The sequence below is a fragment of the Pteropus vampyrus genome, unplaced genomic scaffold (assembly GCF_000151845.1).
Source record: "Pteropus vampyrus isolate Shadow unplaced genomic scaffold, Pvam_2.0 Scaffold20, whole genome shotgun sequence".
NCBI classification, from domain to species: domain Eukaryota; kingdom Metazoa; phylum Chordata; class Mammalia; order Chiroptera; family Pteropodidae; genus Pteropus; species Pteropus vampyrus.
The window spans coordinates 11065229-11090413 of record NW_011888801.1 but is presented as its reverse complement, the minus strand read 5'-3'; positions in this window follow the sequence as shown (position 1 = coordinate 11090413).

The window sequence follows — 25185 nt, the reverse complement described above, 5'->3', positions numbered from 1 at the left end:
ATCTATCTATCATCTATCATCTATCCATCTAACCTATCTATCTATAATCATGGATCATTATGCTTATTGGTAGCTGTGTATAGGTACAATACTATAGAGAATAGGCTTTTTTACTGTTTCTCCAGCTGGTAGATATCTGTGGGTGGAGACGTCCCATTACTTACTACATTGCACAAAAAGAATACATGAGTTGATACTGTTGGGTAATCACCGGTGGGTTTGTTTTTCTCCCATTTTGAGAATACCTCATCCACCTATCCCAAAATGAAAACTTGCTGAACCTAGAAGGGAGTCGAAGCCATTTTCGGTGGACAGTTTCACATACTGAAATTTTCAAGGCCATGTAAAGTGACTTGTGTCTGTGTTCTGCCTTGCATTTCTCAAAGGACAAAATCTTTGCTGCCATTCTCCTAAAATGCCTCTCCTCCTTCTCTGGGTCTCCCTAGTTTCTCTTTTCTTTCTGTATTATTTTTTCCTACAGCCCCTCCTTTCCCACCCTGATCTGGTGATTCCGTCTCCCAGTGCCCTGAAACATACTCTCCCTCCTGCTTTGTGAGCGTGATTCTTTCCACTCTTCAGGTCCTCTATGTCTTCTAAGTTTCAGAGCCTCAGAGTTTACCCTCTGCTGAGTTTCTGTTGGTAGCAGGGAGAGAATAATCTCTTGTCTCAGTTTTTTTGACCCCAAATGAGCTCTGGACAGAAAAATTGGTGGTGGTCACAGGGACTTCCAACCTGAGCAGTGCCTAAAAATATTCATTTTTGTGAGAGCAAATTACATTCTAAAGACCATCCAGCCTAGTCTTTGTCCTTAATGCTTAAAAAAATGATAACAGTGACCTTATGATGTTAGGGGCACATTAAGGGCACAGTTTCTTCCACCTTACTCTAAATTGTGTTTTTAAACCATATAACATTAGTAGACAGTATGTACTATGCTCAAAATATTTATGTCATATTGTTGGCAAGGGAAAGGAACAACTCTAATTTCCAAACCCGAACCCTCCTCAGTACTCTTTTTCTAGAGCAGTTGATGGTGGACTCTCCTTTTCTCTATGTGAATCGAACACTCATTAACATTAAGGTTATTGATTGGTCCATATTGTGCATTTCAAGCAGATAAATAGATTGATCCCCTTCCCGTGGATTGATTCATGCACTGCTGGTTCCGTACATATACAATGCATCCATTTTGCACTCTCAGAAATGTATGGACTGTGAACAATGAGTTGAGGCCAAAGAAAAGCAAAGAAATATCTGCATCTAGCGGCTGAGATTCATGCTAGGCATTGAGGAGAGTGGCTGGGCTTCCAGATGGCATCCCAGGCTGCTATACACTCCATATCTCTAGTGCCCTTACAATAAAACTCCTTGACAAGAATTAATAAATAAATGAATGGATAAATTGATTAAAGCCTGGTCCCCTACTTATCCTATTCTAGAGTGATTGCTTTTAGAAAAATATTGTGGTAACCAGGAATAGTTAAAAACTTGTAATCTTTTTATAAAAAAATCTTTCAATCTTTGATTGAAACAATACAATTCGAAGTCTGAGCATTCTGCTAAGAATATCACTTCCGGAGAATGAATTTTTCCAAGAGAATCTGTGAGGAATACATGATTACAGGATACCTTGAAACACTTCTCAAACTTGAATGTGCACTCAGATCTTTTGGGGGATCTTATTGAAATGCACATCTGATTCAGTAAGACTGAGAAGAGGCATGAAATTTTGCATTTTTAATAAGCTCTTAGGTGATACTGTTGCAGAAGTTGCTCGTCGTTGGACTACACTCTGAGTGTAGGCTTTAGAGGCAGTTTTCTGTCTCTACAGCAGAAGGTGAGGTGAGAGGAGTGGGGTTTACATTTTCTCCTTGAGGATATGTAACGATGTCTGGGGAGCTCATATAGTGATAGAGATGAAGAATGCTGCTACACACCCTACAAAGCACAGGACACTTCCTGCATAAAGCTTTATCTGACCCCAAATGTCAACAGTACTGAAGTTTAGAAATTCTGATTTATGGGAAAGAACACAAATTTGCAACTTGGTTGATCTGTGATGAATCTATGACCATTCTACTTACCTGCTGTGACCTTTACAATAATCTCTGAATTTCAAGTCTTCGGAGAACCACCTAACTAGAATCAGCAGAGTGCTTGGACATGCAGTAAATGATCAATAATATTTGGCAACATTCGAAATAAGGTCAACGAATCATCCTCTTTGGAGACACATAGAAAAATTTTTGGGTGGCTGTTATCATATATCTAGAAAGATATCTTTTGTGTATTTCAGAGATGCTTCAGATTATACAACCTGATCGAGGGGTATAGACCATCTCTAGAGAGTCCCTTGAATCTGTAATGTTTGATTTCTAAGAAAAATGATGCTTTAATCTCCATTGTTAGGCAGATTTGATAGCAGCTATTCTTTCAACAACAAATTAAATGGCTAGTTGATTAAGAGAGTTTGATTCAAAGAGTTTGATACTGTGTTTTTGACCATGCCAATGGCAAAGTTTTCTCATCTAAGAGACACCCACCTTTGACTCACAAAGGTGTGGGTGCAGCAGAATCCAACTTCTGGTGATTTCATGGGCCTTACTTGGTTTCCCCTTAGAACAGGCATAAAGCTATCCTGGTAGGGAGGTTCCAGCAGTGGCGGTGACACAAGAAGAGGCTAAGGCTGACCACTCTGCACTGGTACAGGTGCACCTCTGGAAACATCTGTAACTTAACCTTTTCATGCATCTCAGAACTCTTTTCATGCATTCTTCCTCTGTCATACCCATCCTACAACTCCTCTGCCCATTACATAAACAGATGAACATAAACACACATAGACCTCCCCACACACACACTACCCCATCTATGTGTCAACAGATATGCCTTTCTGCTGACTGCCTGTAAAAAAGAAAAATGGCCAGATGGCACAGCTGGAAAAAAATGTCTGTGTTTTAGGGGGTCTATAAAGCTCTTCATCATCCCAGCAGGAATGAGCAAGGAACTGGCAGGACACCAGGGTGCTCAAGAAGAATGCTGAACATCTGCTTGACATGATGCTGAGATTTAGAGAATCATTCGAGCCTCTCTCTTTCCAAAGATGTCTGCACAATAATCCTGGAACCCAGAGGTTGCCTTTTTCTGGTTACTCCATCTTTTACCATGCTGTTCTCTAGTTTGTATGCCTGTAGAATTTTATGTAGAGAGTGACTCTAAAGGTTCTTATATTTGCCTGGGTAGAGATAATTAGATTAATTTATATGCTACAGTGTTAGAGTAGAAAGATCAGGGATTTGGGACTAAATTTGCTAGGAATACTAACGGATTTGGCACATAGTTTTACTTATGGCTATGATTTATATAAGTGAAAGGATTGTAAGCACAATCAGCAAAAAGAAAAGTCCCATGAGATGAAGTCTGGCAGAGACCAGCCTCAAACTTCCAGAGTCCTTTCCCATGGGAATCATGCAGGACACACTTATTTTCCCAGCAACATGTGAAGTGTGGCCAACCAGGGAGGCTCATTAGAGACGCAGTGAAGAGCTTTTGTATTGGGGGCTGAGCATATAGGCAATCAGATTTCCAGAAGGAAAGCAGATGTTCAGCCTGAAATGTGTGGTGAGAACCCTCTTGAAATCTAAGTTCCTAGACCCTAGTCAAAGGCCTGCTTTGCAAGCAGGCTTTTTCAAGGATCACAGTTGAGACCTGAGATGTTAATTGTTTTTTGCAGTCATGGATCCTGTGCTGGTTCCTCTCACTGTTCTCACTGGGACAGTAGGCAGCTCAGTGGGAGTCCAGAGTTTCAGAGTTCTGACAAGTTAAGCTGAGGCTCACATTCCTCCCAAAAAGGTGAAGGCAGCTGGTACTTAGCCATGTTTCCTAGAGCCTTCGAGGATGCAAATCCTAGGGGAGAGCACCAAGATTCCCAGGGATAGCAGGGTATGTCAAAAAAAAAAAGATAATTTCTCCTCAAAACCATCTCTGTCTGTAAGATCAGCAGCTCCATTTTCTTCTCTGAATTAAACACTCAGGGTTTTATTCTTGTAAGTCAAAGGATTTTTTTGAAGAACGGCATATAAATTATTTTTTTCTCTTTGGCTTGAGAGCATGCAGGATTCTTTCTTTATCTTTGAAACTGATAAAGATAAATTTATTCCCCTAGGAAATGTCTTGGTATATTTTCTAATTAACTCTCTCCAGCATCTGACAATCTCTCTCAATTTCTCATCTCAGATCTTTCTAATATTTTCTTTTCAGTTCTGCAAAGTTTTCTTCTATTAGATCTATAATTATTAATACCCTCCTTGGAAATAGTGACCATTTGGAAGTTGAATCTCCATGTTCTGTCTTATTTTTTATTTCCTAACCCATTCATTTATTTAGTCAGGAATTTGTTTGTTCATTTAATAAAAAGTCTCAAATACCCATACCCGCTAGAGATACCTTGCTTGAGATTTAAAGATAACTATCTTAGTTAGCTTAAATTGCTATAACAAATTACCAGATACTAATAATAACAAACATTTCTAACAGTTCTGGAGGCCGAAAAATATAAGATTAAGGAACCAGCAGATCTGCTGTCTGGCGAGGGCCTACTTCCTGGCTTGCAGATGGCCATCTTCTCCTTGTAATCCAACATGGTGGAGAGCAGAGTGAGCTATCACTCTGGTCTCTTCTTGTACTGACACTAATCTCATTTATGAATGAGGGTTCCACTTTCATGACTTAGTTACCTCCCAAAGACCCCACTTCCAAAAACCATGACATTTGAGTAGGAGTTTCCACATATGAAATTTTGGTGAGACACAAACATTCAATTCATTAAGAAAACAAAAGTGTATTGTTGACATTTAGGATCTGAGTAGTGAAAAAACATATACACAAATCTCCAGAACAAAGAAGACTGCCCTGTGTGCTGGGGAACACAAAGGTTGAGGGTGGGTAATGAGGGGGTTGTCTGTGGACTATCTTTATTAAGTTTATCTTTCATGTCAACGTTTGGTTCTCTGCAGAGCCATATTCTGCATATTTCAATATTGTTTTTGTTTGGTTGGTTGGTACCTATGCATTCATATTTCATTCATAAATGCAAGAATTTTGTACTTTGTGTGATGTGCTGATCTTCATTCTTTCTTAGTTGTCTTAAAGAGTTGCTTTAAAGCTCATTCCCAGCTTGCATGGGTCTAGTTCCAAAGGAGAAGTCAATGGGAGAGAAAACTTTTTTTCTGCCTATATCTTGAGTCTGTCAATGCTCTCACCCTAACCCAGAAGCAGAGAGTGGAGTAGGTAGAAGCTTAAATCCTTTCACTTATCTGTTTAATGTGACAAGAAGCATAGAGTACTGTCTAGGACAGGGACTGGAAAGATGGGTCTGGAAGCCTAGAGGATTAAGCCACAGAGAATTCATCATTGACTGGCTACACTGGAAAACTCTACCCAGATCACAGCTGGATGAGATATAAGAGTTGCTCCTAATCTCTGCCCCAGGACCCAGGTACTTTTAGATGGTCTCCTAGACCCTCAGCAGTAGCACAGAGCAGGTATGGGACCCCTACTACCAATATGAGGGCATGGTTGAATACAGAGACAGCTCTCCAGTGCTATGGGAGTGTCATGGCTGAAAGGAAAAATGTTATGTGTTTTCTATTCCTGAGTGCTGTTGCTGTTCCCTACAATTGTTGCTGCTACTGCTGTTGTAGTTTAAAACTTGAATTAGATGATTTAATAGTGATAACAATGAGCATTAGGGGGAACAGAGTCCTTGTTATTCATCTTATCTGCCATCTTCGGAATTCTTTTCAGCAATTTATCTCCAAATGGAGGTAATTGGAAATTAATTTTTGTCATAAAAATAAAAACCCTCTCAATGTAATGAGAGCCACCAGAGAGCGTCTGCTTAGTTGAAAAAAGCAATCCTTCTTAATCACTGCTTTCTAGGAGTGTTTTGGGGGTTATTTCAGGATATCTAGGTAGAGAAAGAGGTGGACCCCACTCCATTAAGTTCTTACCACTCATTAGGTGCTGGGATCAGCCTCTGTCTGTGTTATTTTATTTAGTCCACAAAACAAAGTGAAAAATGAAATAATATTATGCCCATCTGGCAGATGACAAAACTGAGGTATAGGTGAGATAAGGAGATCTGTGTTTGAGGTTTAGGAGTTTCATTGCTTTCTGATCCACTCTACCTGGAATCATACTCATCTCCCAAAGGTTAACTTACCTCTCACCTGCACAGGTGACAGAATATCCTTCCCAGAGCTGTTATCTACTTTCTTCACCTGGTTTTGAGTCAAAGTCCTTCTTTATTAGGGTTTGATGAGTTATTTAGGAGCAGATGAATAACAGCCTTCACTCCACCCTCCCTCACCACAACCAAAACTCCTTCACTGGCTGTTCCATCCTCTTCTTGGCATTGGACTATAGACAGGCTGGATTTACAGTATATTTGTTTGTCATTAAGGCTGACCATAGATTGCCATTTATCATTAGCTTCCACTTGAATTATTTATCTGGATCTATTTTTTGCTAGATCACTTTCAAATATATTACCAGTGCATTTTTTTTTTTCCTAAAAAATGTCTTTAACCCGAGCATCCCACTGCTTGCACAGGTCATGGAGGCTGGACTGTGTACCCATGCCCTAGGAGGGACCAACTCTATGAAAAAGGAGATTCAGTATGTGCTCATGCCTCTTGGATTAGGTGGATATCATGTAAATGCGGAACTATTTGTTTCATCATTGACTGAAGTATTTTTGGTCACATTAGGAAAAAAGGTAAAACAAAAATCGAGTAAAGAAATCCAAAGCAAGGCCTTAGGGTGCTTGAAGATGGTGAACATGCTGTCCTATTAGAGTGGGCTGGAGGCTCCATCAGGAGAAGTTCAGATTCCCATGTGTGGGGTACATGTGCAACTATGTCAGAAGCTTCTTTTCCTAATGACAGCGCTACCTGTGCCTAACATGGAAAACCTCACTGTACATATGGTTGTGATATTTGTTAATTTAAGACTGTTTAGTAATTTTGGGGAAGAAAACATCTTTCCTGAGGCCAGCTTTGAATATTATACTTAGTCTTTTTAAATAATATTTTATTTTTTCAATTATGGTTGGCATACTACATTATATTAGTTTCAGGTAGACAACGTAGTGATTAGATATCTATAACTCACAAAGTGATCACCCCAATAAATCTAGTGTCTATACATAGTTATTGCAATATCAATGACTATATTCCTTATACTATACTTTATATTTCCACGTTGTACTTCTTAATCCTTTTCCTTTTTAACACCAACCCCGCAATTCCTCTCCCATCTGGTAACACTCAAAATGTTCTCTGTATTCATGAGTTTATTTCTGTTTGTTTATCTTATTCTTTAGATTCCACATATATGTGATATCACATGGCATTTGTCTCTCTGACTTACTCCACTCATACCTTCTAGATCCATTATGAAATACATTTTCCATCCCTTTACTTTTAGTGTGTGTGTGTATTCTAACCTGAAGTGAATCTCTTGTAGGCAGCATATATAAGGATCTTGTTTTCTTATCTATTCAGCAACCCTGTCTTCTGATTGAACCATTTAATTCTTTTTAATTTGAAATACTTATTGATAAATATGTAGTTATTGCCATTCTTCGTTAATATTTTCATTAATATTTTTTTCTTCTTAAAGAATTCCCTCCAACATTTCCTATAATACTGGCTTGGTGGTGCTATACTCCTTTAGCTTTTTCTTGTCTGGGAAACTCTTTATCTGTCCTTTGATTGTAAGTGATAGCTTTGCTGGGTAATCTTAGTTTTAGGTCCTTACTTTTTCATCAATTTAAATATTTTATGCCAAGCCCTACTGTTCTGCAAAGTTTCTGTTGAGAAATTGGCTGACAGTCTTATGAGAGTTCCTTTGTAGGTAACAAATTACTTTATTCTTGCTGCTTTTAAGATTCTCTCTCTGTATTTAACCTTTGGCATTTTAATTATCATGTGTCTTGATGTGGGCCTCTTTGGGTTCATCTTGTTTGGGACTCTCTGTGCTTCCTGGGCTTATAAGTCTATTTCCTTCATCAGATTAGGAAAGTTTTCTGTCATTATTTCTTCAAATAGGTTTTCAATTCCTTGCTCTCTCTCATCTTCTAGTATCCTTGATGTGAATGTTAGTAAGCTTGATGTTCTCCAAGAGGTCCCTTAAACTGGCCTCATATTTTTTGGATTCTTTTTTCTTTTTGCTATTCTAATTGGGTGTCCTCTACTATCCCATTCTCTAAATCACTGATTTGATCTGCTTCATCCAATCTGTTGATTCTCCCTAATGTACTCTTCATCTCAGATATTGTATTCTTCATTTCTGACTGGTTCCCTTTTATGTTTTCCATTTCAATTTTTATTTTTCTATGTCTTTGTTAAAGTTCTTCCTGAGTTCATCTACTCTTCTCCTAAGTTCATTGAGCATCCTTATAACCAGTGTTTTGAACTCTGCATCTGGTAGATTGCTTGTCTCCATTTTATTGAGGTTTTCTTTTTTTCTGGAGTTTTGTTCTGTTCTTTCATTTGAGACATGTTTCTTTGCCTCCCCATTTTGGCTGCCTCCCTGTGTTTCTTTCTATGTATTAGGTAGGGCTCTTAAGTCTCCCGGTCTTAGTAGAGAGTTGGTTTATGTAGTAGGTGTCCTGTGGGGCCCAGTGGCATAGTTATCCCTGGTCACCTGAGTGAGGAGCTCAAGGTGTGTCCCTTGTGTAGGTTGTATGTGCCCTCCTGTTGTAGTTGAGCCTTGGTTGCTGTTTTCACTTTGATGGGAAGGATCGACCCTTGGGCTGCATGTTTGAGGACTGGCCAGTGAGGGGGCTTACCCTATGGAGCAGAATTCACTCTAGCAGGGATCTAGTGCCTGCCCAGTCTCCCCTTTGGATATGTCCTCCTCAGATGCAGCCCTGCATGGTACTCTGTCTCCATTGCAGGTCAAAGCAGGTCACTGGGTGTGCCAGCCCTAGGGGCTCCTGGGAGTGGCCCAGCTGTAAGCCAAGTTCAGCTGTGGCCTGTGTACTTCTGGACCCACCTGGTTAGAGTCACTAAGCAATTTGCAGATGGCTGTCATCCATGATGGGCTTATAGGTGTCTCAAGAGGCCAAGCCAATGCTGGCTACTGCTAGTTCCAGGCTTGGGCTTCTCAACAAGAGGTATGAGGCATGCTGAGGCCAGATGCAACATCTTTGGGTTTTGTGAGCCTTTGAGAGATTTTAGAAAATTCTTCAGCATGAGTCAACACAGGCTATTTGTAAGAAATAAACCACTGGAGACAGCTTGGGTGGGGCCACAAGTTGTGAAAGGTGGAGTCTCAGGGAATTACCTAGGCAGAGTGATCAGTGTTATCCCGGATGATGGAGACTCAGATATGGTGGGCCACAAGTGTCCACATACTGGAAATGGTGAGGGCTCAACCAAAGAACAATGAATACTGCTAACACTTCTGTCCGGAAGAAAGCCGCCCCTCCAACTCTCAGCCTCAAGCCCGACAACTCAGTTCCTCCCTATATGTCCCTGGCACTTCTCAAGGAGCTGCCCCAGCACTGGAGCTCAGAGCAAGTGAGTTCGTCAGTAAGTCCATGAGTAGGCCCTTTAAGAAGAAAGTCTGCAACTCTTGCCACCCTCTGTCTCACTTAGCCGCAGTGTCCACTGGTTTTCACAGCCAGAGGTTGTGGGTCTTTTCTTCCTGACACTGGAACTCTGGGCTGGGTCCAGTGTGGGGCTGGGAACCCTCATTCCTCAGGGTGGGGAAGGGACTCTGCAGCCAAGATAACCCTCCTGATTCTCAACCACCACATGTGGTTGTGGCACTGGGCCGTTTCACATCTCCACCCCACCTATCATCCTCGAGGTGACCTATTATGCATGTCTCCAGTTGTAGGACTTTTGTTCAGCCAGACCTCAGGTGAATCCCGGTAATGGCCACTCTGTAGTTTCATTATAATTATGGTGTGGTTGCGAGAGGAAGCAGGCACAGCACCTATTTTCTAGGCCATCCTGGCCTAGTCTTTCCTATACTTATAGTTTTTCATCCATGTGTTTGCTATGTGGATTCTCCCAGCCATAGTGTATCCTGTAGAAAACAGTATTTTTCTCCCAAACTGTCAAGATCATAGAAGGGTGTCAATAATATGCCAAAAAAAATCTTTATCTCCAGCTTATTTGTTAACTTATCATTTTGTTTATCTTTCTCTTTTTATTTGATTATATATTTATCCCTATTTGCCTGATAGGGGCAAGGAGAGATAAGATGGCATTAGATGGAAAGTGTCTTAGGAGGACTAACAAAATCGTAATCACACATTTTTAGTCCATCATTTATCTAAAAGTTCATAAACAGGAACCACCTGTTTGCACTGGATGTCATAGTATAGCATTAGTTCTTCATCTTTTTATTTTTATTTTTGTTACAGATTCATTTTAGTTCCTGATATCAGCAGTAGGCAGCATCCTACTTTTCAAGGGTTTATGATTATCTTGACACTAATATATGGGCCCCAAATTAAGACACTATAGGTTAGATAAACTCCATTATCGCTTCTAGTTTTAGTTGCTACAATTCCTTTTTAATTTTAATTATGCATATATAAAAATGAGATTTCTAAGCAGGGCATTATAAAAAACACTCCCTTCCCTCCCTACTATCAAATTCAACTCTAAAAACCCGACAGCTTCAAGTTGACTCTAAAACTGGCCAGCTTTCGTATATGAAATTTAAAATACAGATTGAATAATGTAAAGCAGGAACTGGTCAAGGTCTCCATTGGAAAAGTTCTAAGGGGAAGCAAGAATCACACTTGTGCAAAACCATTTGTGGGTGGGAGCCACTCTGCTGAAAGTTAGTCTCTCAGCAATCAGAGTCCCTTCCACTCAGAACCAAGTGCTCCTCATTAGGTGCATAGGCATCAAAAAGCAATGAAACTCTAAGAAGCTGCTGCCTTTTTCAAATACAGCCATACGGGTCTAGCCTGCTGCCATTTCACACCTAAATCAGATCATTCATCTGGAGGGGAGCAAGTCATGAAGTTTTAGTTCCCAGCCAAAATAAGCCCTGATTGGCCCCTCTCCTCCTCTCTCACTTGAGTTTATTGAGATAAAACCTTCCAATCACTTGGGAATGTACTGGAGGCCTATGAAGGCACATTGGGGTAGGTAGGGCAGGTGGGCTGAACACCCAGGGCCTCTTAATTGAGGAGTCCACATGCACGTTCATTCCAAAGAACAAGTCCGAGAGAAAAATGAACAAGAGAAAATTTCCCCTTCAAATCAATTGATTCTTCAATAACAATAGGAAAATTGAAGCTGAAATATCGATGGAACTCCAGCTCGTAAAAGGCTCTAGTGAGGGCTCTGGAGAAGATAGGAATCACCTGCCAATAAGAAGACTTTTAAAACTACTATAAGCCTAAATTTTTATTATGAAAAGAAAAAAAAAAACTCAACCCCCCCAAGAATGACAGTTTCCAAAACTGGAGGGGAAGATAAAAATGATTGAGGTTTTTCTAAAGATGGCATTTCTTGCTGAGGTAAACTGTCAAATTTTTCATTATATCCATTTTCAAGGCAGGCATTTATTACCTTTCCAGTGACTATATATCTCCTGTAATGTTCTTACTGTGGTTTGCCTCTTAATTAACCACAGAATTTGCATTTAAACCGAGTTAAAGTATGTCATCTACTCTTCTGCTTCCCACAGTTGTTTCCATGGTAACCAAAGGGGTCTCCTGGTGGCTGGCTGGGCTGGAATGTCTGCTTCAGCTGGCCTAGAAGCATCTCCTCTTCATTGTTGATCCATTGCGTTCACTTCACTGATGAAAGTGAATGGAAAGCATCAAAGGATTCACTGACCTCTGTCGGATTTTTCTGGAAACTACTATCAATAGCAAAAATTTTCTTCTTCGATGAGCCCTCTAGGATTGGAGTGTGGAGTTGTTTTCTCACCAGCTAGTCCACTCAGGTTTCTCCTTTCAGCTTCAAATATATTATACTGAGCAGGTCTAATATTGAGTCCCCTCTCCTGACTCAGAGACATTAGCACAAGTCCTAAGTCCAGTCTCCTCCTCACCTGAAGAGCGTGAGTGGGCCTAATGCCTGATAGGGAAGCAGCTTGACACTACATAAGCATCACTGAAGATAGTTGATGTGGCAGGTCATGATGGTACAAGGCAAACTGCTTTTCACTAGTCATCAAGAGCACTCAAAGTCATGGCCTGGCTCTGCAGCCTCTGACAAAGCTGGCTCACGTCCACAATGCTAAGCAAAAGTGAAGGGAAGGTGAATTTCCTTGATCCTTTTGACACTGAGAGCATATGTAGCATAACAATTTTATGGTTCACATCTGCATGATATGAGTGGACAACTTCTCACCCATTAACAGAGGTGTTCTAATCATCTTCCAATGATACAGTCAATGCTACATTAAGGATTATCACTTTCAATAGCTCACTCCTGATTCTAATTGCTTCATTAATTATTCTTTTTCCATTGCAATTAAGAGAAATTCAACCTAAAATATTTTAAAAAAGAAAAAAATGAGAATCAATTTATTGGTTCATGTAGCTGAAAATATTAGTGAAGAGCTGACTTAGAATGGATTCACATGCTCACATGTGGTTATAAGTGTCTTCTTATCTCCCACCTCTGTTTTTCTTTGTGTTGCCTGCACACTTGGGCTCTTCATTTGAGGTGGCAAGATGGTAGTCATAGTTCTAAATTTATAGATTACCTTCCTCCCAGAAACAACACTAAGAAAAATGGTAAGGTCTCTTTCTCACCGAAAGTTTTGGACATGTTACTCACTGAATCAAGTCAGGTTATTTGTCCACACTTGATCCAATCATCATGACCAAAGAGATGAAAAGCAGTGATTAGTTTAGACTTGGTCCTTCTGACTATCTCTGATAGGCAGGCTGGTTACAATCCCACTACATGGTACAGAAAAATCAGGATGCTACAACAAGAGATACAATTTTGTTTCTTTATTTCACTATTGTGAAAAAGGTTATTTTCCTTATGCGAATGAGGCAACGAATGCCAAGTGTAATAATATTACAATACTATAGACATACTCTGGAGAAATTGTGGATTCAGTTCCAGACCTCCATAATAAAGAAGCATCATAATAAAATGAGTTGTAATTTTTTTTCTGGTGAAGGGTCCTGCCTTCAAATTTTAAAAAATGAGATGCCTGTGAAGCGCAATAAAACAAAAGTGCAATAAAACAAAATATGACTGTATACAGCTAATACATCATGATTTGAACCTCTATCTTCTTGATACCATAGTCCATGTACCTGATACTAAATTCTCCTCCTCAGTTTTCTCATGGCTAAATTGTGATAAAACTTCGAGTTTTGGTTTCTCAAAGTGCACTAACTTTAATATTCTGAATTTTGTATGATGATGATTTTTTAAATTGGTATTATAGTATAAATTTTTAAACCTGTTTCTGTCCATTATTTTCTCACTTGTTGGTGATTTAATCAAGTGTTTACGTCCTCATTTCTCTGGAGCTATGAGATGGAGACAATTTCTATGGTCACCCAATTAGTGAGGGGGAGAGCCAGGATTGGAAACTAGGCCTCTTTTCTTTTATTTCAGAGGCCTTTCAACCTCCTCCATCCTTTGGTTTCATGATTCTTTTTTTTTTCTTTGTAAAGCATAGACCCCCTGAAGAGGAGAGTGAAACCCTAAGTATCAATATAGCAGAATGGATCCTGATGGAAAAAGCCAAGTGAAATGGTCTAGTAGTAAGTATATGAACAACTGTGGAAGCTTGAAAACCACTGTATTATCTGAGAAACCACATTTTCTACCATAGTATGAACTCCAGGTCCCACCAGACAACTCTGTTGGCCTGAATTTGTCTTTGCTTTTCTGAAGAGTTTCTATAATACTTTGAGGAAGAGCAACTCTTAGCTTTCCCCCTTGTTCATGAGACACTTCGCTTTTTGTGGCTCCCCAGTTGGTCCACATCTCAGGGGAGAACATGATAGTCTGAGTGGTCTGATCCTAAGACAGGGATTGGCTATGTTTACCAGTGGGTAAGGTCCCTGATGCCTGGGTGGACAACAGTGGAAGAGTCTTCCCTGGCTGCACACAGTAAGGGCATATACTATCTGCAGGGAAGTTAAAAACAATACTAAAACTGACTGAAAGTTGGTCTGCTTTATATTACTACTTTGCTCTTGAAATTCTAAACCCAATGTCAGAGACAAAACCTTTCTCTTCATAGAGGTATCTGCTCCCACTGCATTCCATCCTTTATATACCACTGCAGGTCAGTCAAAATAGGGGTAGAGACTCTGGGGAGTGAAATAGAAATTTCCAATGCTTAACATTTACTGAAGCTAGAACTCACTCTCCTCCCACCTTTCAGCACCCTCCCCCAGCTTGCCCACAGATGTTTTGGAGGAGCACACTCAGCAGGGGGATTTCTAGTGATCTATAATTGAAAACTGTCTGAGCTCCCTTTGGGGGTATTTGTCTCTCCCAAGCACTCCCAGCCAGAAAGAGCTCAGCAGTGGGATGCCCCAGGGCAACGTAATAACCCAGATTGTAAATGCAGTTATTGCTCTGCAATGCTGGAAAGAGAGAAAGAAAGAATGACAGTGAGAGGAAGGGAGGGACTTTGAGTCGGGTGCAGTGGGAGTGCAGGAAGGGATGGAATAAGTGAGAAAGAGTAAGCTGGTGAATGTGGATGCAGATGGCTTTGTCATTGGGGGCTGGAGAGAGAGAAGAGAGAGAGAGGAAGAGAAAGAGAGGGTCACTGAGGGTGTGACCCTGCTCTGCTGTTTGGCTATCACCTCCTGGACAAACTGTGACTTCACCTTTCTATCATTTGCCTTTCTCAGCAATCAGTCTTCACTTGGGTCATTACTTAAGATTCCTAATCCTACTCAGTTTTAGAGAAGTGCTACTTGTTTTCTTGGGCTTAATCTGTATTCTGCAATAATAACCTTTATAAGGAATAACCTTTATTCCTTATAAAATAGCCTCAGCACCACACCCTATGACAATGGCTTCATCTCTTCTAATGTATACCCAGAGGCATGAGGATAGCATCCTGAAATGGACCCAGAGATTGTGGCTGCACCCTGAACTTTTTTGGCAGAGGGCAGAGAATCCTTCAAGGTCTCACACCTTATTTCTTGGCAGATAAAGAGCTGGGTATTAGGTCAAAGAGGGGAGATAAATGGAAAGGCATCTATACTGAGGTTCTATGAGGAATGCTATCTGTGGCCTCCCTGCTCCTTTCTCTGATATTGGGATTTATTGTCCAGAGGGTCATCTCTGCAGGGCATCTTAATAAAATATTCGCTGGGTCTCTTTGAGCTCCAGACAAGAGTATGTTTTCTGAAATACCCATCTGTGTCTAAAGATCACATCTGTCTGAGAAGATCGCTTCTGTCTAAATTTGAGAGAAAACCCTAGGTGTTTCTGTGACTGCAGATAAGGGAATTTTCACTGCAAGGTCTGTCCAAGCCTTTAAGGCTGTGCATATGGAATATCTCTGTGGAAAATTCTGCCTTTGCTTCTGTGATCTCCTGTATGGGAGTGAGCCTGTGAAGAGTCTGCCTATGGTTCTGAGGTCCCTACCACAGCATCTCCCAAACCACTGTAATCCCTGGACAGATGTCTCCTGGTAAATGTCTTTCCTTGCCTCTATGGTTATGGTGAATTTCCTGTGGAACACCTACATGTGCCTGTCCTCTTTTAGGACTTATGGTGTCTTCTAGTCATGGAATGGGTATTACTTAGCACTACAACTGTCAGTTAAGACTGGAGGGTGCCTGAGCAAACCTGGAAGAGAGCAGAGGCTCAGCTGAACTAGACAGGGAATCAGTAGCCCCTACACATGGAAGTAGGAGGCATAGTTTGTCCATCTGGTGCAGCATCAAGGGTTGAACTGTCTCTAGAGAGGTCAAGAACAACACTGTAATTTTATAAATATCAATCTGCCTTATATTTACATGAGTTTGCTAGGGTACCTTAACAAAGTACTCCAAACTAGGTGAATTAAACAGCAGAAACTTTCTTTCTCACAGTTCTGGAGGCCGGAAGTCCAAAATTAAGGAGTCAGCAAGGTTGATTTCTTCTGCGGCCTCTCTCCTTGGGTTGTAGATGGTACCTTCTTGTTATGTCCTCACATGGTTTTGCCTCCATGGTGTCTCCTTGTTGTGTTCAAATTTCCTCTTCTTATAAGGATACTGGTCAGATTGGGTTAGGGCCCCACTCTAAAGATTTCACTTTTACTTCCTTAAAAGTCCCATCTCCAAAGATCCTAACTCAGTCACATTCTGAGGTGCTGGAGATTAGGACTTCAACATTTGAATTTTGAGAGATACAACTCAGCCATAACAATATTATTCTTATGCTCCAGAAATTTCAAATAATTTTAGTAATAACATTTTCTTCCCCCAAAACCATTTTTTAATGATTTAAGTAGTAAACAATTGTTCTAGTTATTGTCGAATTTTTATTTCTTAGAATGTCATAAATATTATATTTAACACTGAAATTAATTTAGAGTGTTAATGAAATACCGGTTTTCCATTTGGCTCTGGCACACATTGACTTAGCTGCATGTGGTCATTTTAAGAATAACTTTTTAAAGTTTGAAGTAATTCGAGCTTGTATTTGGTACAATTCCAGTTTATGTCTTCAAGTGCTGTGTTTACTCCATACACGTCTGTTTAAATGTTTGATTAGAAATTAAAGGTAATTTTAAAGACAAACAGAATCACTTCAGTTGAAATTTGTGTTTAAATTTTAAAACAGTAAAACAATTATTTTATTCTTATCTCCAGAAATTCATAATTAATTAAAATTCTATACAAAATTTTTATTGTCTATAATTTCTGGTCATTGTTATCATGATTAATATTGAAAATAACTTTGTCATACAAGGAATGGGAATGTTTTTAAAAAGTCAGTTCATGCAAGATTGCAGTGTAGGTAAATGCTGTGCTCACACCACAACCACATTAAAATTACAGCTAAATTATAGAACAACTGCCCTCTGAGAACCACCTGAGGACTAGCTGAACAGAACTCCTATAACTAAGGATATAAAGAAGCCATACCTGGTAAGAGGGACAGAGACACAGAACAGGCAGATCCCACACCAATGATGTGGTGTTTAAGAATTGAGAGGACTATCTCATCTGTGGAGGCTTCCCCTGAGGAGTGAGGGGTCCAAGCCCCACACTGGGCTCCTGACCCAAGCAACTAGTGCCAGGAAAAGGAGTCCCCACAACAACTGGCTCTGAAAATCAGCAAGGACTCAGTTCAGGTGAGATGAATGGTTGCTGTAGACCCAGGAGCCCTATTAAAGGGCCTGCATGCAGAAATCTCATTTGCTCACAAACATTTGCCCTAAATTCCAGCAAAAGAACAGTAGCTTGAAAAGCACCAAGGATATACAGGGAGGAATTGAATTGTCTGGCTATAGGGCAAGGGCTGGAGGGGCAGCTCTCTGTAGGACGCAGGTACCGTTGTTCCATTATTGAGCTCTGCCCCCACACAGCCTCCAGTCTCAGGCGGGCATCAAATTTGAGTCTGCGTTAACCTGGCTAACACCAACCTTGCCCCACCTTGGTGATTTTCTGAGTCCCAGCCTTATCTAACTCACGCATCACCAGAACCACTTTTAGCAGTTGTTCTTCTCAAGTGGCTGGACTTGTGAGTGCTGAGAATTTCCTAAAATCTCTCAAAGGTCCACAATCCCCTAGTGTCTGGCTTTGGAACATCCTATACCTCTTGCTAAGTGGCCCCAAGTCCGGCACTTGGTGGCAGCTGGCCTTAGTTCACAGTATAACCACTCCCAGGCACATTTGAGCCCAGCATAGGCAGCTACTCATTGAAGATTACTTTGTAACTCTTGCCAGGTGGCCTTGGGCTCAACACAGGCAGCTGCTGACCTTGGCCTGCACCCAAGCCCCTCCTAAGAGGTTTCAGAACCAACATATCTGGTAGCTAGTTTCAGACCACACCACAGCACCACTCACTTACTGACACAAATAACACACCCAAAGAGTGGACTGGGCAGGCACCAGAGCCTTGCTAAAGTAAATTCCACTCTGAGGGGTCAGCTCTCATAAAATACCTTGTCCACTATAATCACAGCCATTATTCACAGCCAGTCAGCCTGAGAGTCAATTCCACCCCGTGATATGCCAACAGCAATAAAGTCTCCACTAAAACAGGAGAGCACACACAATGTATACAAGGAGTATATCTGAAGCACCCAGCTCAGGTGAACAGGATAACTGTGCCCCTGGTCCCCACAGGACACCTACTATATAAGGGTACTCTGCCAAGACTGGGAGTTATAGCAGATCTACCTAAAACATAGCAACAAACACAGGGAGCTAGCCAAAATGAGGAGGAAAAAAACATGTCCCAAGTGAATGAACAGAAGAAAACTACGGAAAAAGAACTCAACAAAATGGAGGCAATCTACCAGATGCAGAGTTTAAAACATTGATTATAAGAATGCTCAATAATCTCAGTGAGAATTTCAACAAAAAGTTAGGAAACATAAAAAAAGGTGATAGAAAACATAAAAAAGAGTCAGTCATAAATAAAGAATAATTAAAATGAAGAATAAATTAGATGGAATCAACAACAGATTAGGTGAAGCAGAGGATTGAATCAGCTGTTGAGAAGACAAGGTAGTAGAAAACACCTAATCAGAACAGCAAAAAGAAGAAAAAATAAAAAAATATGAAGATAGTTTAAAGAACATCTGGGACAACATCAAGTCTAACAACATTTTCATCATAGGGGTACCAAAAGAAGTGAAAAAGCAAGGAATTGAAAAATTATTTGAAGAAATAATGATAGAAAACTTCCCTCATGTGACAAAAGAAATAGATGTACAAATCTAGTGCAGATTTCCAAAGAATGCAAACCCAAAGAGGCACACACCAAGACCCATCATCATTAAAATGCCAAAGGTTAAAGACAAAGAGAGAATCTTAAAAGCAGCAAGAGAGAAGCAGTTAATTATCTACAAGGGAGCTCCCATAAGACTGTCAGCTGATTTCTCAATAGAAACTCTGAAAGCCAGAAGAAATTGGCACAAAATACCCAAAGTGATGAAAAGCAAAGACCCATGACTAAGATTACTCTATCCAGCAAGGTTATCATTTAGAATCAAAGGAGAGATAAAGAGCTTCCCAGACAAGAAAAAGCTAAAGGAATTTATCATCACCAAACCAGTATTACAAGAAATGTTAGAAGGACTTTGTTAAGAATAAGAAGAAAATAAAAAAAAATATGAATAACAAAATATCACAAAGAAAAACTTACTGACAAAAGCAAACACATAATAAAAGTAGTGGGTTAACCAACACTAAAGCTAGTACATAGGTTAAAAGGCAAAAGCAGGAAGTACATGCGTAATTACAATAGTAAATTAAGAGATACACACAAACACACAAAAGAAGTAAAATATAATGACAAAAACATAAACATAGAAGGGGCAAGTAAACATGGCAGTGATTTTAGAATGTGTTAGAACTTTAAGTGACCATCAACTTAAAATAGACTGCTATATAGCTATGAATGTGCTTCATAGCTATATAGCTTCATATATGAAGCACATTGAAACCACGAACCAAAAATCTACAAAAGATATACATGAAATAGAGTGGAATAAATCCAAACACAACGCTACAGAAAGTCACCAACATACAAGAGAAGAGAGCAAAGAAATAAAAAAGGAACAGAGAAGAACTACAAAAATAATCAGAAAACAATTAATAAAATGAGAATAACTACATACCAATCAATAATTACTTTAAGAGTAAATGGATTAAATGGTCCAGTCAAAAGATGAATGGATAAAGTGGCACATTTATACAATGGAATGATACTCATCCATAAAAAAGAATGAAATCTTACCTTTTGCAACAACATGGATGGACCTAGAGTGTATTATGAGAAGAGAAATAAATCAAAGACAGATAACATATGATCTCATTTATATTTAGAATCTAAAAAACAAAATAAATGAACAAACAAAGTAGAAACAAACTCATAGATGCAGAAACAAGCTAAGGACATCCAGATGAGAAAGGTGATTGGGGAATGGGAAAAAAATGTGAAGGGATTCAGAACTACCAATTGGCAGTTACAAAATCGTGATGGGGATGTAAAGTACAGCATAGAGAAGAGTCAATAATATTGTAATAACTATATATGATGTTAGGTGTGTACAGACATATTGGGGGGATCACTTCATAAATTACATAAATGTCTAATTACTATGATGTACATCTGAAACTAGTATAACACCGAATGTCAACTGTAATTGGAAAGTTAAAAAGAAATTAAAAAAAAATGCCAGTTTATGATCTTTAACTCCAATGAATGAGTTGACATTGGGAAATTAGAGGAAAAGGCTAGTCTATGGTCCACGTTCATGAGTTTCTGTTTGTTTGTTCTGTTCACTTGTTGCTTTTAGGTTTATATTCCACATATAAGTGATATCATGTAATTTTCAACTTTTTCTGTCTGGCTTATTTGGCTTAGCATGATTATCTCGAGGTCTATCCATGTTGTCGCAAATGGCAGTATTTCATTTCTTCTTATGGCTGAGTAATATTCCATTATATATATGTACCACATCTTCTTTTAGCCAATCATCTATTGTAGGACACTTTGGTTGCTTCCATATCCTGGCCACTGTGAATAATGCTGATATGAATGTCAGTGTGCAAATATCTTTTCGGGTATGAGTTTTCAAGTCTTTGGGGTAAAAATCCAGTCGAGGGATTGCTGGATATGGTAGATCAATTCTTAAATTTTTGAGGAATCTCCATACTGTTTTCCACAGTGGCTGTACCAATTTGTACCTCAAAAGTGTATGAGGGTTCCTTTTTCTCCGCATCCTCTCCGGCATTTGTTATTATTTGCCCTGTTGATTATAGCTATTCTAATATGTGTGAGATGGTATCTCATTGTGGTTTTGATTTTCATTTCTCTAATAGCTAGCGATGTTGAGAATCTTTTCAAATATTTGTTGGCCATTTGTATATCCTCTATTGAGAAGTGTCTGTTCAGGTCCTCTTCCCATTTTTTGATTGGATAATTTGCTTTTTTGTTGTTATTGAGTTGTATGAGTTCTTTGTATATTTTGGATGTTAGGCCATTATCGGAGGTGTTGCTTGCAAATATATTTTCCCATTCGGATTGTTGTCTCTTTACTTTGTTGATCATTTCTTTTGCTGAGCAGAAGCTTTTTAGTTTGATGTAGTCCTATTCATTAGTTGGTGGCTAATTTTTATATGCAAGTGCCAGTGTGTCTGAGAAGGCCAGCTGTCTCTCTTCACTGGCTCAAGACAAAGTAAATTACTTTAGTTGGACATACAAAAAGGACAGGGAGCTCCCATAGTGCTAGTTCTTGAGATGAGCCCTAAGTATGGGAAGAATTTTAATTTGGTCAAGAGTGAGGAGATATTACGCATATTATATGAAGAAGCATTCAAAAAGTCACATAACCACATGAGGCAACCTGAGTTAGGTTGCAGAGAACTTCAAACATTCCTGGTGTAATTAAGGGAGGGAGGTAATTATCCATAAGTGATACTGAAAATGAAATGTGAAGCTGGGGCTGTCCTGGCCCTCCTGAGGTATTCTGTGCTTCCTGTTGAAAGAGAAGAAGTCAGGTCATCAGTGTTGGAACTCTGTGTTCTAGGTCAGTCCTCAGGGAGGATGACTCAGTACCCTGCCACCTGACTGCCCTGAGAATTGGGGCAGGACATCTCCTGCAGGTGGAGAGATGAGAGGCTCAGCTGGAAAAGGCAAAGCAGAACTGGCAGGCTTCTGTAAACACTTCGGTGGGGAGTATTCAGCTGGTTAAAATGCAGGTTGAATTAAGCTCAAGGTGTTATCTCTTTTCTGTCCTCTGATCCTGGGTTAACTTTCTTTGATTACTGTAAGAGATAAAAAAGAAAAATCTCAAATGAGAGAGAGGCAGGAGGAGGCCAGCACCTTTTCATCCTACTAAGAAAGAGATGTGGAGGGAAGAAGTCTGGTTTTAGAGAAGTGGATTCACTCCTGAGCAGATTAAAATCAACAAATTGGCTAAAGTCAAGGATGTGCTCATTGTCTGCTTGAGACGGGAATTCTTGGGAACCAGTGTATTTACCAAATGACCTCCAGAGATAGGCTAGGTCACCCCTGCCTACTGAAAGCTTTCACTTAAAATTGATGTCTTTATAAAATAGCATTTTTTCTTATTATTCAAGAAATATATGCCTTATGGAATCTTTGGGAAACAGAAAAAAATTAAAATTTTTATACCTCACTCAGCAATATCAATGTTAAGATTTTGGTGTTAATCTTTCCAATCTTTTTACACACGCATCTATATCTACATACACATATATTCACTTCACAGTCACACGCATACTCAGTTCACACACACATACTCCACACATACAGATACACAGACACACACTTACTTTATACTTCTTATTTTACCAATGTAAGGGATTATGTTTAGAAACCTGATTTTTAGTATTAATTAATAATTCATTCATAAAGCACATACTGATGTCACTTTTGTGAAGACATCCTCCTAGGCCTGAGGATGTAGTATAGATCAATAGTTCTATGCTCTCCTGGAGCTGACAGTGCAGAGAGGGATACTTCATCCAGTGAACCCCAAATTAGAGCTCACAATCAAGTAGTGCTGCCACAGAGCCTACCCGGGTTAGATAGAGCAGGCCTCTAGAACCAGGTGATGTGACACCTGAGATCTGTTGGAGAGTGGAACAGCCAGTAGAAGAATGGAGGGAACAGCAACCCCAACTCCAAAGGCCATGGTGTGTGGGAAGGAACTCAGTAAGTGTGAGAGAGGGCGGTGTGGCCAAAGCAGGGGGATTAAGAAGTCAGAGACACAAATTGGAGGTGGAGGCCAGGGTCTTGTGAGCCACAAGAATATTTTAATTTAAATAAAACTGAAAGCCACAAATGGATTTTAAAAAGAAAGTCTGTTACATAATCTTGTAAATTGTTTTAAAACCACTCTGACTTGTACAGAGAACATAGTGTAGGAAGCAGGTCAGAAGACTAACTTAGGAGGCTACTGCAGTGGTCCAGGCAGCTGCACTGGAGGCTGTGCTTGGGTCAGTAGTATCAGAGATGGAAAAAATACATACCTCTAAGATATACTTTGGAAGTAGACCAACTGTCTATGCTAATGGCTGGGATGTGAGTGGTCAGTTATATCGTCAAAGTTTCTAAAAGGGTATAATATTTACAAATATGGATCAGGTTGGGGGAAGACTCACTTTGAATTACTTTCTTTGGGGGAGAGATATGTTTTGGGCGTTCATTATTAGAGATGCTGTGAAACATCCAAGTAAAGGTCTTAAGTAGGCCATTAGATCTGTTCACATGAAGTTTAGAGGAGAAGCCTAGACTGGAGATATGAAGATGAGACACTCACCTCAGGAATGATCTTGGCATTAGAGTGAGAGAATAGGTTATACATCAGCGGAGACACTGGGAGTTCTGCAGTTGGCAAAAGAGAAAAAAAAAAAGCAACGAAGACATAAAAAGGAGAAGCCAATATGGTTAGGGTTGGGAGAAATATGAGAACATATTGTCGTAGAGGCAGAAAGAAGAGAGTGCTTTACCTTTCATGTGACTAAATATCCTAAACCTTAAAATTTTAAGTCTGCACAATATTTTATTGAGTGGATGTACCATCAATTATTGAAATCCCTCTCACTGTGCTAGCTTGTATGTGCACACCTAAGTTGGTGGATGTTTAGATTCTTTAGAACTTTTTTGCTTTGCAGAATAAGGATGATGAGATGGACATCTAGGCAGTAAATCCCTGGTAACATACATGATTAATTTTAAAGGTGGATTTTTAGAAGCAAGTTTATAGAGTAAAAATTAATGTTGGTAAAAACTTTAATACCTAATGTACGATGTCTTTTTATTGCTGTTTATGAAGACATTGAAGAAATTAAATGACATAATTTCCATTGTTAGCCTGCTCATTGTCTAATGAAGGCAATTCAAAAAGAACAAAAACAGTACTTATTAAATACCTTTTGTCACACAGTGTAAATATATATATATGTACATATATATGTATGTATATATATGCCTTACTGTTAAAGTGTACAGATGAAATTTATTGGATTTTGTTAACCAATGTCACCATAAAAAATAAATAAATAACATATTTTTGTCCTAGGCGTTGTGAGCTAGATTTTAGAACTCCTAGCTTCTAGGTGCAGCAGTGAGATTCAGGGATCTCCCCAACCCCCACATTACCTATTTTGTTGTAAAATTTGAATCAAGCTCTGTCTATCCCCACATTATTTATTTAGCCTATTTGAATGTCTCTAATAATTTTTTAATTGTTTTTCCCCGATTTATTCCAAACTGTCTACATTGTTCCTTCCATAGTGGACATACTCACACTTCATTATATTCTTTTTGATGTTGGACAACTCCTTCTTTTTGTTCCTATTAATCTATTCTCACCCACTTTTATCAACGACTATCATTCACACGAGTTCTTCCACATGGGCTCATCTCCATTATAAGTCCATTTTCTCCATTTCATTCTTCTTAAACCAACATCATTAGACAGAGAGACCCTAAGAGCCACATCTGATTCATTCCTGTAAACCTTCATTAATAGTAGGAATGAATGTCTGTTGAAACTAATCGATATATGCTCTCCAGATTAATAAATATAAAGCTATCATATAACAATAGTAATCATTTCTCCAAAGTGCCATGCTTTGTAACAATCAGGTTACATATATAAATAATAATCCTTGAATCAATACTGTAATATAAATGATATCTCCATTTTAAGATAAGAGAATCCAACCTTGCAATGTAAAAACTGTCTTCATTTTAGATGAGAAAAGTTAAGAGAGATGACATATATTATCTGAGTTATCACTGGTTCTCTAGGAACAGAATTTAACTAAAACTGCCTGACTCTAAGGTTCACACATTTTATTATCACACAACTTGGCTTGTATGCATACAGAAAGTACCACTTACAATCTTACCAACAAATTGTTAAAAATGAAAGAAATCATGAAATCTTGGATTACTACAACCTCATTTCATATTGCTGAAAGATTAGAATATCTTTCCATTAATATGT